The 15,432-nt window shown below is 33.8% G+C and overlaps 1 long non-coding RNA gene across 2 annotated transcripts; it reads left to right on the forward strand.

Moving 5' to 3' along the window:
- Positions 1-1,235: 1,235 nt before the first annotated feature.
- Positions 1,236-2,992, forward strand: LOC147544555 (uncharacterized). Of its 2 annotated transcripts, none has more exons than XR_015223893.1 (3): positions 1,236-1,554; positions 1,686-2,708; positions 2,815-2,992. It is a non-coding gene; the product is annotated as an uncharacterized LOC147544555 (long non-coding RNA). The 2 variants fall into 2 exon arrangements; XR_015223894.1 differs by lacking the exon at positions 2,815-2,992 and having other exon boundaries at positions 1,686-1,757; positions 1,942-2,804.
- Positions 2,993-15,432: the final 12,440 nt, after the last annotated feature.

Below are 15,432 nucleotides of genomic sequence, written 5' to 3' on the forward strand. Positions count from 1 at the left end.
GTCATTGTTTCGAGTTAATTTTATGCAAATGATACGTAAAATCTCTGTCACTTTTGTACTTCTAATCTTATTTACCTCTAAGAAGTATACTAATATTGTATTTGCGTTCAGTATTTGCTTGAAAGTTGGTTTATCCAATCTAAAGTGAAAACGAGAGAAATCATTGTTACAAATCTAAAATCATATGTTTACAATCTAATAATCTCATAATGGAATATGACAATGATGAATATAATAGAGTTTTTCTCTAATCTTATACGGGGTAAAAATAAGTTGGGAGATTTTAAAAGGCCTCCCCGTTTTTGTTAAAAGGCCTCCCCATGATTTCGTTGACTTAGTAAAAAGCCTTTGACTTAGCTTTGGTTAAAGGGCCCCCCCTCTTTGAATGGGTGAAAAAAACCCCCTTTAAAGGTGTATTTCACCCACATTTTCTCTCCTCCATCTCATTTTCTCTCTCTGCCACATCATTTGACCACACCACATCATCATCTTCTCCGGCAGGGTCGCCGGCCGGCCAAACTTCCGGCCGACGACTTCAAATTTTTTTTTTTTTATTCTCTCTCTTCTCTCTCTCTCTCTCTCTAAAAACAAAAAACTTTTTTTTTTTTAACTCTCTCTCTCTCTCTACAGATCTAGAGAGAGAGAGAGCAGATCCGAAGGTCTGCGAACAGACCTTCAATGGATCTGTTCGCAGACCCATTGGAGGTCTGTTCGCAGACCCATTAGAGGTCTGCGAACAGACCTTTTGAAGGTCTGCGAACAGATCCATTAAAGGTCTGTTCGCAGACCTTCAATGGATCTGCTCTCTCTCTCTCTCTAGATCTGTAGAGAGAGAGAGAGAGAGAGAGAGAGAGTTTAAAAAAAAAAAGAATATTTTGTTTTTAGAGAGAGAGAATAAAAAAAAAAAATTTTGAAAGTCGCCGGCCGGAAGTTTGGCCGGCCGGCGACTTTGTCGGGGAAGATGATGATGTGGCGTGGTTAACATCACCGGTCTTGGGTTAAGTTTGACCTAACGGCGTTAACTTTGCCGTTAGGTCAAATATTGATGAAGGAGGTGCTCTTTTGTAGAGGGGGCCCTATAACCAAATAGGTTATAATGAGGGGCGCTTTTAGCGGGGAGGCCTTTTAACAAAAACGGGGAGGCCTTTTAAAATTTCCCAAATAAGTTAATGATGGATAGAAACCCAAAAATGGGTATTTTAATTCAGAAATCTATTATCTATTATATTAAAACAGCTCGGTCGGTTACTCAAGGTATAAGTCTGGCCGTCCATTCTTTGTGTAGTTTTTGTATCCGACGGACGAAAATATCTCAAAATCCATACCGTTTAATTCAGTTTCTTTTGTCAAAAAAAAAAACAAAATTCAGTTTCTATCTCTCCCTCTCTATCTTTCTCCTGGTAAAAAAATGAATGTCTCATTCTCTCTCAAAATCAATCTACTTTCTCTCTTTGTCTCTGATTAAATTCCTCCGTCTCTGATCACTTACTTCTTCAGTCTCTATCTCTCTCTATATCCACTTCTCGCTCTATATCTCTCTCCCTCTGTTACAAGGTAAAATTGCATGTTTATTTTGAATCAAGATAATCTTAAATCGAATCCAACTTTTGTTTTGACTCATTTATTAGAAGTAGTAGATTTTTAAAGATTCACTTTTACAATTTGTTCACTTTTCAATTTTGTAGTTCCAATTTCTGCAAATAAGGTGTTCGACGAAACGTCTGTGAGAAGAATTTTGTTTTGTTAACTCCTTCCATGTAACTATTTCCTTAATGAATTTCTGCATCTAATTTTTTATTACCACTGTTCTTCATGACTACCCATGGGTAATGGTACTATCTCTTTGGGTAATGCTTGACTGAATTGGTTAATGTTATTTTGATTATTTTATAGGAAACTTTTGTGTTTGAACTCATCTGCAACTTGGAGTATTTCATCCAGGTTGTACAAGTCACATACTCAAACCTTTGAACCATGGCAACCAAGAGCGAACTAATTTGCAGGTGAACTGGCATACGTTATTGACTTAAGAACATTTTTATGGTTCAGTTGCAGGAAATACATTTCTCTTTGCAGAGGTGAGAGGTAACGAGTTCGATGTGGGAATTTATGTTAATCTTCTTCTTCTCTTTGCAGGAAATACATATTTATTGTTCATTTGCAGAGGTGAGAGGTAACGAGTTTGATGTGGGAACATTTTGAAATAAAATTATAGGTGCAGCCAGCCATTAAGAAAAAATTTATTGAAGTGCTAGAATAATTAGGATTGCTATTTATAATACCCATTCTTGAATATTGACTTCTCTTCCATGGACAGTAACTTGCAATTTTTATTAGGAAAAATTCACCAGTGTTCCTTGAGGACTTTTAGGATGAGATGCTTCTAATTTTAACATACCACAACATTTACTACTTAATCATAAAACAACATAAATGTCTTTGTTATCTTGCAGAGTACTTCTTTTCATTTCAGCAATTATGTCAGGCACTTACACCCTTTAAGAACATAATCCTACTTATTTTATGATTGCAGTTAATAAACCCTGCGGAAACTTTTGCCAATATAGTTATTGATTGTCTGTGAGATATTAGCACCCTGGAGTATCTACTTCCATTTTTGAATGTTCTAAGTGACTCTAATTATAACAACCATGTATCGAAAAAGCTGTTAAGTTCATTGAAAAGATTCAAGCACCAGATGGTTCATGGTCTGTTTCTTTATTCCTCTTTTATCCATTCAATAATCTATTCTTATGCCTTTACTAATGTTCATGTAGTATTTTGTAATGCATGATCTTTTTCTTCTCTTTGCAGGAAATAATAGATTCAAAACAGAAGGCAGTCACAAACATTAGCAAAAACCAAATCAATGTAATACGTATACCAAGGACAATACTTAGATGATTCGAAAAACAACACGATGTTTTATGTTCCAGGATAGATTATGAGTTTAACATAAGCAAGATAATGTTTCTATTCAATCTATCCTATATAATTTAATTTAGGAATATAACTTAATGTAACAATCCAGAATAGATTATAGCCACAAGATTAAGAAGATTTAAAACCTTATTCAAGTTTCCAGAAGGTCAGTTAGTCATGCTTTCTGTTATCCCAGTCTTATCAGAGTCAAACATATATATTAGTTCCAACAAAGACAAATAGAATAAGAGAATCAAATTAACCAGACCGTCACAACTCAGAGATATCTATATTAAAACTGGCCACTCTATTCTCTAAAGTATCAGAAATCTTCCAATGGCCAACAAATTTCTACTGACTGATAAATAAATAAACTAACCCAGACACATTAATTCTCATGCAAAGAAGGTGCATAATTAATTCCAATGCAAAGGCAAAAGTGGACAGAGTGTTTATAAAGGTTTGCTCTCGTTTTAACAGAGACCCACAAAGAGAGATAATTGATAAGGTCTGACTCTGTTATTGAACACTAACTAAAAGAAAACAAGAACTTGGATTAAATAAACTACTTGACGAGCGAAATCCGACACACATAATAACGTCTTAAGATTGTTGGACTAATTAGTTTAATTGTCCTTCTCGAATACACAATTCGATAATGATTCCGCTCGACAAATTATATAATCAAGTAAGTAGAATAACAAGTAATAGTTTTATGACCGAGTCGAGTATTGGATACTCTCTCCTTAAGACGTTATTCGTCCCGCATTGGTGCTAAGCCAGGTTATATATACGAATCGTCTCCCAGGATAAAACAGTCTTACCTTCTTGAAGCGCAACACTTCTTTCTTCAAGGAACTTCGAACCAAATAAGTAGAGAACTCTCTTAACTTCTTAGACTTCTAATGCAAACTCTAAACTCAGAAAACTAATTGATTTTTCTATATGGAGAGACATCTATATGGAGAGCCATGATCCTAGGTATGTGTCTCTTTTCATTTTAATTCAACCAAGGCAATGGTTGAACCGAAGCAATGGTTCAAATTGCCAACACGTGGGAAGGAAAAATAAATTGATTGTTAGATGACTAATATAACCTCAGCTAGGGTACTCAATTACTAAAACATTTACACTGTATAGATTTTGGAATATTTTCACCCGTCGGATGCAAAATCTGCTCAAAGAATGGACGGTCAGACTTATCCCCTAGATAACCGACTGAGCTGTTTTAATATAATAGATATTTTCACCCGTCGGATGCAAAATCTGCTCAAAGAATGGACGGTCAGACTTATCCCCTAGATAACCGACTGAGCTGTTTTAATATAATAGATAGATATTTACTCTTATGTTTTATTTTAGCAAATAGAATTTGCAGGGAAAACTTAAAAATGGTTACTTATTATTCTATTTAATTTTGTAGAGGACATTTGTTGTGGTTGAAATTTTCAGCCTCTTTCAAGAGGTATACCTAAGGAATAATGACCCAAGCGTATAAAATATTGTCGGCCTCTCTGAGGCAATTGGTGAGCTAAAAGTAGAGGCATGTCATTATTTTTACAGCAATCATCTAAATGTGTTTTGGTGAGCTAAAAGTAGAGGCATGTCATTATTTTTACAGCAATCATCTAAATGTGTTTTTAAGTCTTGAAATAGTTGATTTCATGTTTCTTGATTATACATCTAAAATGTCCTTGATATATCAATGATATTTAAGCTAGGCTGAATTCAAATTTTAGTTCCTAACTATTAATTATTCCGACTAACGAGATTATAAATATCCACTTGGGAGGGAAAGTCTTTAGCAAAACACTTATACTATGTTACCTTCTTAGAAGGATTTCCTATAAGTTGTAGTAAGTTATGATACAATCCAATAAGATTATTCTCTTGCAAATAAGGTGTTTTTCATCCCTTCACAAATATAAGCCTTTTGAGCTAATGTGCATGACAAAAGATTTGCTCCTCTCTTATATTTAGGCTCTTTGAAGCAAAAGGTTGGTTGGATGCTGCATATGTTTCTAAATTTCGGCAAGATCCACAACTCAAGGGCAAACAATGTACTTGAGCCTTGTAGAATCATCTTTACACATTATTTTTTTTCGGCAGAATGATGAGACATGAAAATGTCCCATCTTAGTCTCTTAATTTGGACAAGTTAGTCTATCTAGGGCAAGTTACTCTCATGAATTGCCTCTTTTTCTACTCAGGTACCTTTTTCAGAGTTATGTCTGCAAAACGGATAAAAGTCGGAGAAATGCAGACTAGGGGTATTTTGGTCATTTGTTTATTCTGATTTCATGGTCAAGATTAGTGCTCGGATGGAAAGTAGATTCCAAGACGAACTCGTAGGCGAAAACGGAAGTCAAATCGGAGTCCGGATGAATAAAATAGAGCAAGTCAAAGTTGGGGTCAAATTCAATGGACTAAAAGTCAAGAAGGACCTAACTAATAACCCAACTTGGATGACGTCAGCTGACGTCATCATCTTCTTCCTCCTATTTCCTGTTATAACCGAGAGCAGCTATTTTTTTCTAAAAGCCGACACCAAGATTCCGACCGACTCGAAGAAAAAGGAAAGAAATGAGAAAAAGGAAAGAAAAGAGAAGAAAGGAAAGAGAGAGAGAGTTATAGAAAGAAGACAGCTACCGAAACAAGGAAGGAAAGAAGATGGAGGATATTCGTAGAGAGAGAAAAAATCGAAGAGATAGAGGTTTCGGTTGGGTTACTACATAAACAGAGAACAAAGGAAAGCAAATGATCTCATCTTTGGGGGTCCTCTCGGTTAAGAAAGAAAAAGATTAGAGAGAGAGAGGGACTCGGCCATTAAAGTTATAGCCGAGCTAGAGAGAGAAGCCGAGAGCTAGAGAGAGAGAGAGAAATCTTCAAGTTTCTGTTTTTCTTTTCTTCTTCTTCTTTTAATTCCTCTCTTAGTGAGAAAGAGAGAGTTAGATAGAAAGAGTTCAGAGAGAGAGAGAGAGATATTGTAGAGAGAGAAAGATTGAATCAAATTTATAAACTTCATTATCATCTTCTTCTTCTTCTTTCTTTATCATCACTCGGTTATAATTATTAGAGAGAGTTTCTGTATTAATTAGAGAGAGAAAGAGAGAAGTTTGGAAAGATAAATAAAGAGAAAACAGAGAAGGAGAAGAAAAACCAGGGAAGGAAAATTATTTTCTCACCTGGAAATCGTTTCCGGGAAGATGAGAAAATAATTTTCTCTAAGGGTCTGTTTGGCAGAATTTTGGGAAAACAGAAGGAAAATCTTTCCCTAAGGCCCTGTTTGGTTCTGAAATGGTGAAAAAGTTAAGTTTTCTTCTCCCTCTCTTTACTTTATTTTCCAATTTCTTTTATTTAATGTCCATGAGTAATTAATTCTCTATCTAGGGTTTTACATGAAGTTTCAATAATTATTCTAATGATTAATTTATTACAGTTTTTATTATTTTAACGATAATATCTTCCGGGTTTTTAGACCATCCATGGACTGAAAATCTGAGTTATACAAAGAACAATCGAATTAGACCAAATTAAATTGTCGTTAGAACTGATTATATAGACGGATTCAGAAAACCCTAGACTCTCTCCCATTTGACTTCTCCCCATTTGAGTTTCACTTTTTTTAATCTTTTTAATATTTTATTTATTTATTTATTTTCAAAACCAAAACCAAAATCAATTTCAAAACCGAGTTACTTTCAAGTTTTAGAATAGGTTTCACTTAGTCTCTGAGGAACGAACCGGTCTTACCGGAAATTATTACAACTTGACACCCGTGCACTTGCGGGTGTAGACCTATTTAGGGTAACCTTTTAGGCCCATCACAGAATCTCTACACATCATTAAATTTTGTCTAACAGATAAATTGATATTTATTTACTAATTTTCTCGCACTAAATCGGAAACTTTTATGTAGTGCCAGCCACCACGTCTGTGCTTCTAAAGTAAGCCAAGGCAGAGAACTTTTGACGAGTTTGTATATTTTAAGTTGAAATGGCTTTATTCACTGTTGGATATGTCAAGTTATATTATCCGTGCCGAAGGCACGGGTTATACCTAGTATATATTAAAACAGGTTGAAACAGAGATAAGTGGGGCACGTTAGACGAAGAAGAGATAAGTCTGGTCGTCCATGGCCATATCAGCAATAATATTAGCTGTTGGATTGTTTTGATTAGCGTAACACATGACACGTCGTTATTATTTTAAACCATTAGATTTTTCTGATTAACGTTACAATAACATGTCAATATTGACTCAAACCGTAGGATCATTTAATTGCATTCATTCTCTAAATGCTCTAAATGCTTTTACGCTCTTGGGACCATAGTTTCATGCTACTGGTATCCATAAACTAAATCAGATCTCCAAATCGGTCACGACCCAAATTAATCACAGAACAATATTCCATTGGATGGTTACAACCAAAATCCCCAAATTAATCACGGAATAATATTCCGTTAGAGGGTTAAAACCAAAATCTAAATTTATTTAGAGACAATTATGATTTGATTAAACCAAAATCAGGTTTCCAAAATCGATTGGAGCGTTACAACTAAATCAGTTTTCCAAAATCCCCTAAAATTTCCCCACCATCAAGCTCTTGGATTACTCTAGAATTATTTCAATGTTCTAGAATTTAGTAAATATCTCGAAGCTGGTTCAGAGATTTTAGTATTTTTCAATGTTCTAATCCTCTACCAACATATTCATTTTGAAATGCTTATCACATGTTTGATGAAATGCTTTAGAGAGTTGGTTATCACATGAAATGTTGATTTTTTTTGTAGGAAGACGTATTATTGTGTTAAGTATTTTATGACTTTAGTAGTCCAACAATTAACCTGATGTTTTTGAATGTCTATGATGAATAATGGGTTAGTTGCTATGATGAATGAATTTAATTTCTAAATTTTTGGGTGACAGAAATCTTCATTAAAGAAATAATTTTTTAAATCTTCAGCAAAGAATCAAACTTCTCAAGGTAAGAAATCGCTCCCCCATTTTTCGTATGCCTCTCTGTAAATAGGGGTAAATCTTAATTCAACTCAAAATTTGATGTACGAATCCAATCTGTAAGCAAAAATTCCTTCCTGATCTCTCATTAATTTGTCCCTCTAATCAAGTTCTCTACAAAATTATTGTTTTTCAATATTTGGGTCACTGCATTTACCCAAATTTTGGACTTCCATCCGGTATTCGATTCATAAATTAGTTATTTTATGATTTGATTTGCTTGCTTACTTGATGAGTTGATGATATTAGGGTTTAGGGTTAGGTATTCGGTATCCATTTATCCATGAAATGTCTAATAGAGAGAACTTGTCATATATTGGGAGTCGTCACATGGGATAAACAGGAAGAAGGCTTTGTAAATTCTACCTATTTTATACGTCCAACTATCTACACATATGTTCACATTTTACATAAATGAATGGTGAAGGTACTTGCTTCTCTTGGAGGCTAGCTATAGTTTCACTCAAGTAAATATGAACTTCAATATCACGTTTAGCAAAACATAATCTAAATGGTTAGTTGCTCAATTAAAATGCGCGTGGATGACCACTTCAAGTTTGAACTCAAAATAGTGTAGCATCCAAATGAAATCACTATGCACAAGCTACAGTTAAGGGTTTAATTTACTACATTAATAAGTTAGACTGGTATGGCTATATTTTTTTGTTTGGGTACATGCTTCTGGTATGAGAATCTGTATCTGTGTTCTTCACCTATTACTTTCTTAGAATATTATGCAATTCTGTCTCTGTTATGCTATCTATCACTGTCTATGATGGTTCTGTTGTTCTGGTTTAGCCATCAATAACTCATGAACACTGACTTGATTTTATTTTGCAAGTAAGAACTGAAATATGTTCTAAAATAGGTTTCCTTCGAGGGAAGCAAGAGAAACTATACGTATGCAGTTTGTAGGATTTATTGCAGTTCCTTTATTTGTGATTGTTTTAGTATGGTTTGTGATCTTTGGGTAGTCTTCATCACTCATTGGTGCTTTTCTTGCTTCTGGCCAAAGAGAACCGTGTGGCTGTTCTCGATTACCACATAAGCTAAAATCCAAGTAAGCCTATACTCTTGATTGGAAGGTATACTCTAAAATACAAGCGAAAGGAAAGTTAGACCATATATGCTATGGCATCAAAAATTGCTGATACATTCTTTTGTACACAATTTACTCCATTAATATGTTATTGAAACTCATTAGCGTATTCTTGAACTTCTGTAGATGTAACTTACAGTTATAATTAAATTCATATGATACTTGAGCACAAATTCCTGTCAATTAACAGATCCAATCGGGCCAAGTTGTTTTACATTCTAAGCATCATGTAGCTGGCTTAACTACTACTTACAAAGATTCTATGTTAGGGAAAGGAACTCTTGAGAACACACAAAAACTTTAGTAACAGTGTGCACAAAGATTTTATCAAACTTTTCTCATTGCTGATGAGTTTGTACGAGTACGAAAAGATAAGTATCAGTTGTTTGGTAAATGTGAAAGTAAGCGTGAAACCAACATAATTCAAAGAATATGTCATATTCAAGTAATATAGTACTTGCTAATTGAAATTTGTTGATTTTCTTAGTAACAACTAATTTCATAGGTTTGCTGTTGTGGTTTTCGTGTGATATTTCTTATGTGTTTCTTTGAATTAGTTGGAACAGAAATATAATCAAGTAATATAGTTTATTTAAGTATGTTAATGCAAAAGATTTCCCAATTAATGGAGAACCCTAAAAAGTAAATATATATACGTATAATCTTAACCCTCGGATGGTCGTGTTGCCCGATCAATATTTTCCCTCTTCAGCACATCGTGTTGTGGTACGTATTAACGTCAAACTTCTTGGTTTTGTTACCTAGAAGCGTTTGATTTTCAAATTCTTTTGGTAAGAATAATGCTTTGTAATTTCTACCTATTTTAGTCTTTGTCCGACTCTCTATACATATGATGTTCACAAACTCACATTTTACATAAGAAAATCTCAAAGTACTTGCTTCTCTTGGAGGCTAGATATAGTTTACTCAATAGAATATTAGAAACATTTTACAGATATTACTACTATGGGCTAATCCCATGGTATGTCTCAAACACTTAATAGGTTGTTTACTGTGTTACAGTTGGTGAAGTCAATCTTTCTCATTTTTTAGCTGAAATTCCCGTTTTTTTATGAGGGTCGTAAAGAGGTAGGACATATGTTGTATATCTTTGTATTCAGATTTTGGGATGGAATGGAAAGAGTAAGAGAAATTAGAAGATAGTTTTGTGTTCCAAGTTGGCTGAAACACGTTTTGTGTCCGAAGTTGTGGTATATGTGTTTGACGAAATGAGCACTCTTCAATATGTTTAGTAAGTGAATGTTATTGTTGCTTCATGGATTATCCTCGACAACATCAAAGACTTTACTCCTGAAGGTGTGATTAGTATGTATGCATTATGGGGGCTTCTCTAGATGTGCACATGGGATGTATTTCAGTGCAAAGGATGAAGGAGAGATGATGTCCATTATAGATGATTTGCTATCTGAACTTAGTAACGGTTAACATTAAACATCATATGTGTTTTTTCAAATGTTACACATCGATAGTAATTTTTGTATATTTTGCATCATTATGTTGGTCGAACTATGAATATGTGAATCACTAAAATTCGCATGCATTATATATCAATGTCGAGTAGTTTGATGAGTGTATGTCAGGTCCGAACAAAAAAAAATCGAGCATGATCTGGATACCATTTTCAGCACTTTGTAATTTTGCAGTTATTACTTTTTTTGTTTCAATTTCATTATTCTAATTCAAATTTTTAGGAATAAACCTGTTATAAATTAAAGTGGTTTTTAAGTTTCATATTTTCGTTCAAGTCAGCAGTGTCCGTGCCGGAGGCACGAGTCATACCTAGTGTATATATATATATATATATATATATATATATATATGTATGTATGTATGTTATTTTATATATATATATATATATATATATATATATATATATATATTATACAAAACAAATCAGTGTGACTGGGACATAATCAATACTCCTACATGCTGACTAGATTGCCACATACACAAATGATTGCGTCAAGCTCTAACTTATACAATATAAATGACATACCTTTTGTCTTCTCCTATTAAATCAATAATAGTATTATTGGGCTTTTGAATGCCTTCTTCAATTCAAAGTTAATCTCTTGTTTTGGTAATGAAACCTTTTATCCTCCATTCATTGTAATTGACTACTCTTTCTCCACTTTCCCTCTCAACTATTTCCTTAACAATAAATCCAGATGTCCATGTGATATTTTTCGTAAAACTATCAAACATAAATCTACTACTACTACTACTACAGTTAGGGGTGGGAAAACGGTTTGGAAACTCGGGATCCGACCCGATCCGCCCGGACCTTAGACCCGCAGACCGACTGCTACCCGAGCCGGGCATACCCGGCCTGATGGCTCGGGCTTATAGTCATATAGTGGCGGAACTTGGACAGGGATTCAAATTCGAGGCCCGGCCCGATACACGAGCCCGATGCCCGCCTCATCTCTCTAGTCTCTTTCCCATCCTCATCAAATCTGAGAGAAACCAACTCCAATACTCCAAGTCCGGACCATCTTCTCTCACCCACAAACCCTAAAGTTCTAAACGACTACTCTCTCTCCGACTCTCTTCTTATTGTTTTTTCTATTTTTTGTTTGTGGTTTGATTCGTCGATCATGCGTCTTGAAGCTTCTGTAACAACAACAATTATGTGATTTGATTCGTCGATCATGCGTCTTGAAGCTTCTGTAACGACAACTTTTAAAAGAATGGAATTACATTTACATGCATCTATTCTTTTTTACCCGATTCCATTGTGTTACTTTCATGATGAACAAGTAGTTCCTTTATTTTAAAGGACTGAATATGTGTATATATTGAACAATTGTTCCCTCCTTTCTAATTGTCTTTGTGTCCAATTTTTTGGAGTTGGGTAATTAGGTTAGAATTTGTATTGGGTATGAATAATAAAAATATTGAGTAAAAAAATCAAGAGACAGAGAATCCTATCATACTCAAATATGGAGTATTATTATTACTTGTGTCAATTTAGAATTTGTATTGGGTATGAACTTGAACAAGTTGATGTTTTGGTGGGTTAATCTAGAATTTTTATTGTGTATCAATTTGAACATGTTGATGTTTTAGGGTTTCATTTAGACCCTATCATAATCTAAGGTTTCATGTTTCAACAAAAAAAATAATAATCTAGGGTTTCATAGAAAGTAATTTTTATTTTTCATTTTTCTTAAAATAAGTAAATAACCCGAACTCGTCCGGCCCGAGTCCGACGGAGCCCGTTCGGACAGCCGGTCTACGAGCCTTGAATTGGTTGAATCTGTCCGGCCCGATCAGTCCGGCAACTAGTAGCGGGCTAGCTAATGTAGTGCCCGATCTGCCCGAGTCCAGCTCTATTATGCCCGAGCCCGACCGAACTCGTCCGATTCGCACCCCTAACTACTACTACTTCATCCTAGATATTTATTCTCTCTCCAGTATGATACATATGACCCAAAATGCAAGTCTCCACTTTATTTATTATGGTGGTTCATCGAAGTATTGCTAGCTACGTGTTTGGTCAGTTTAGCTCCGTAGTCATCTCTGCATATACGTACAAATACACATACACTTAACTGCCTTTGTCTCCTCCTTGTTTTGTATTCTTTTGTAATATAGATTTTATTTTTCATGTTGTAATATGAATTTTTGGGCTTATAGTCCAAAAAACGGGTCCTAATAGTAGATATAATCCTCTCTAATCCTATAAAGGGTTTTAAAACCAAAAAAATAATATAAATTGATATCTAGTCCATTTGGTCTCATCTAGAGAGAAAACACAAATCTCTAGAATAAATATTATTTCATAATTCCTAATCTAACCTTTCCATATTTTATAACTGATTTATCTTCGAAATCTATACATATCTTTTTCCATATTTATCTCCCATATTTCTCTCCAATCATGTTTCTATTCAAAGTAAGGATATCTTCATTATTATCTCCCATATTTCTCTCCAATCATGTTTCTAATCAAAGTAAGGATATCTTCATTATTTTCAATAACGGAAACTCTTTATTTGATCTCTCTAAAACCGATTTAGTTGACAAACCTCCATTAAACTCAGAAAATCTTCTTCTTCTACATTATATTGATGTCCAAATTCATCATTTATCAGGTTTAATACTTTCGAAATCTTTATAAACACAATTGTTAATAACTAATATTTCTTCTTATAATTAAAACCTTAATTATTTCGCTCTATTATAAAACGTATTAGATTTATGATACATATTTTAAAGATCTAACTTCGAATGTATGATGTTTATTTTCTCTCTCTAAAATTTTCATAACTGTTTAAGATCTTTATGTTTATTCCTTATTCAATGATTCATAACTGAAACCTTAAAATTTTCATAACTGTTTAAGATCTGTATGTTTATTCCTTATTCAATGATTCCTTTAAAGTTAGTATGTTATGTTTGCATCTAGTGATAACTTTACATTTATGTTTAATCTTCTGTTGTTTGTGATATTTCGTGAGATCAGATTATCAATCATCAATCGAATGTTTGATGTTTATTTTATTTCTCTCTCTTAAAATTTCATTTATGTTTTTTATTTTGATGTTTAATCCTTCAACTCGAGTTTGACATTATTGCAATCAATCATCATAGCAGATATCTTTAGATTTGTAGTTTAAGCTTAATGATATTCTCATTTTTTTTCTTCAGATCTGGTTTTCAATCCGTACGGATTTATCAAACATTTGTTCTTTCGTACGGTTACTCATAACAGAATTTACAGTACATGTACTTTATCGTAAATTACCACAATTTATAGTAAATTATGAGTAGTTTATAGAACATTACCCGTGCTTTAACACCAAAACAATACTCATTTCATTAGTAAAAATACTTCGCTTTACTATCAAATCTCGTGTACTTTGCAACAAAGTATATATAGTTTACGTATATCTTCATGTTCTTACCATTATGTATATAATTTACGTATAAGTGCACATAAATTGTGTATTATTTATTTACCATTACGTGTAATTTTCACCCAAAACAGTAGCCTTGATCAGGGGCGAGCCCACATAGGGGCCCGTGGGGGCGCGTGCCCCCACGGCCCAAATGTGAGCTCCTTCATTAATAGGCTTGGACTCAGGTTGAGGGTGCCTCTAATTCCTGTCATAAGGCCATCATCAATTCCCAAGGCCCATCATCAAGTTAATAGTATTAAATTTCAAAGACCCATTTGGACATATCGTCACACCCACCAATGCCACCATCAATTCCCAAGGCCCATCATCAATTTAATATTAAATTTCAAAGACCTTGTTTACTCTCAAATTCTCAATGCATCACCGTGTGAACTGTGGAATGTGCAATTGAGCAGTGATGTGGAGCGGACCATTATGACCATTAAACATTTTTTGATGAAAGATGACCATTAAACTTTAGATAGCTTTTTTAAACTTTAGTTCACAAGAAAAGGAGAAAGACAAGAACTCGAAAGAAAATCATGATGATATTTCATTGTCATCACCACCAATGGAACAAGAATTGTTAGAGTATAAAGAGTGTTCTCTGGTATGAGTATTGTAAAAAACAGATTACAGAATCGAACGGGAGACGAATGGATGAATGATAATTTACTTGCATACATTGAGAAGGATGTTTGATACTATTAGTAATGAAGTTGTTGTACAACGATTTCAGAAAATGAAAACTCGTCGAGGACAACTATAACTATGTAATTTGTTATGTCATTTTACTAAAATGTGCCCCCACATTTAAAAAATCCTGGCCTCGCCACTGGCCTTGATAAGTTTACCAAACTACTCAAAACCTTCAAATGTTGTCAAAATTTGACAAACATTATATATAATTTACGAAACTGTACATGTAGTTTATAATACAATATATGTTTTTTTTCTTTAATGTATGTGTATTTATGTGTGTAGATTTTATATACCAGATGAAATTTCAAAGAGAATCATCAAATCAAAGTGACTCAACGAAACTAATGGAGAGTACATGGATGGGCACCATTTTTGAACCAAAGGAGATTTTGTACTTTTTTTTTGTAACATAATGTAAAGGATGTGTAATGTAAAAGAAATTATGTGTAATGTAAAAGAAATTATGTGTAAGTTATTGAACAAGACCCACATACATTTGATAAATTATGTTGTATACTTGACAAATGATGGTTTCCTCGTCATAAATAATACATAATTTACGTATTTGTTTCATAATTTGTATTCTATGTGTATTTATGTATGAGTAAAAACGAAAACATATGTTGCTTTAATGTTCTCAGAAAAATATACTATTTCCGAAACTGAAAGTTAAATGAGAGAAAGTGATATATATGTTTTGTATATTAACCCCCAAATCACGCTAAATTGATCCTAGAAAATATACTATTTCCAAATCTGAAAGTT

This window comes from Eschscholzia californica, unplaced genomic scaffold, assembly GCF_041429995.1.
Source record: "Eschscholzia californica isolate CP2 unplaced genomic scaffold, dmEscCali1.0.p SCAF_4, whole genome shotgun sequence".
NCBI classification, from domain to species: Eukaryota; Viridiplantae; Streptophyta; class Magnoliopsida; order Ranunculales; family Papaveraceae; genus Eschscholzia; species Eschscholzia californica.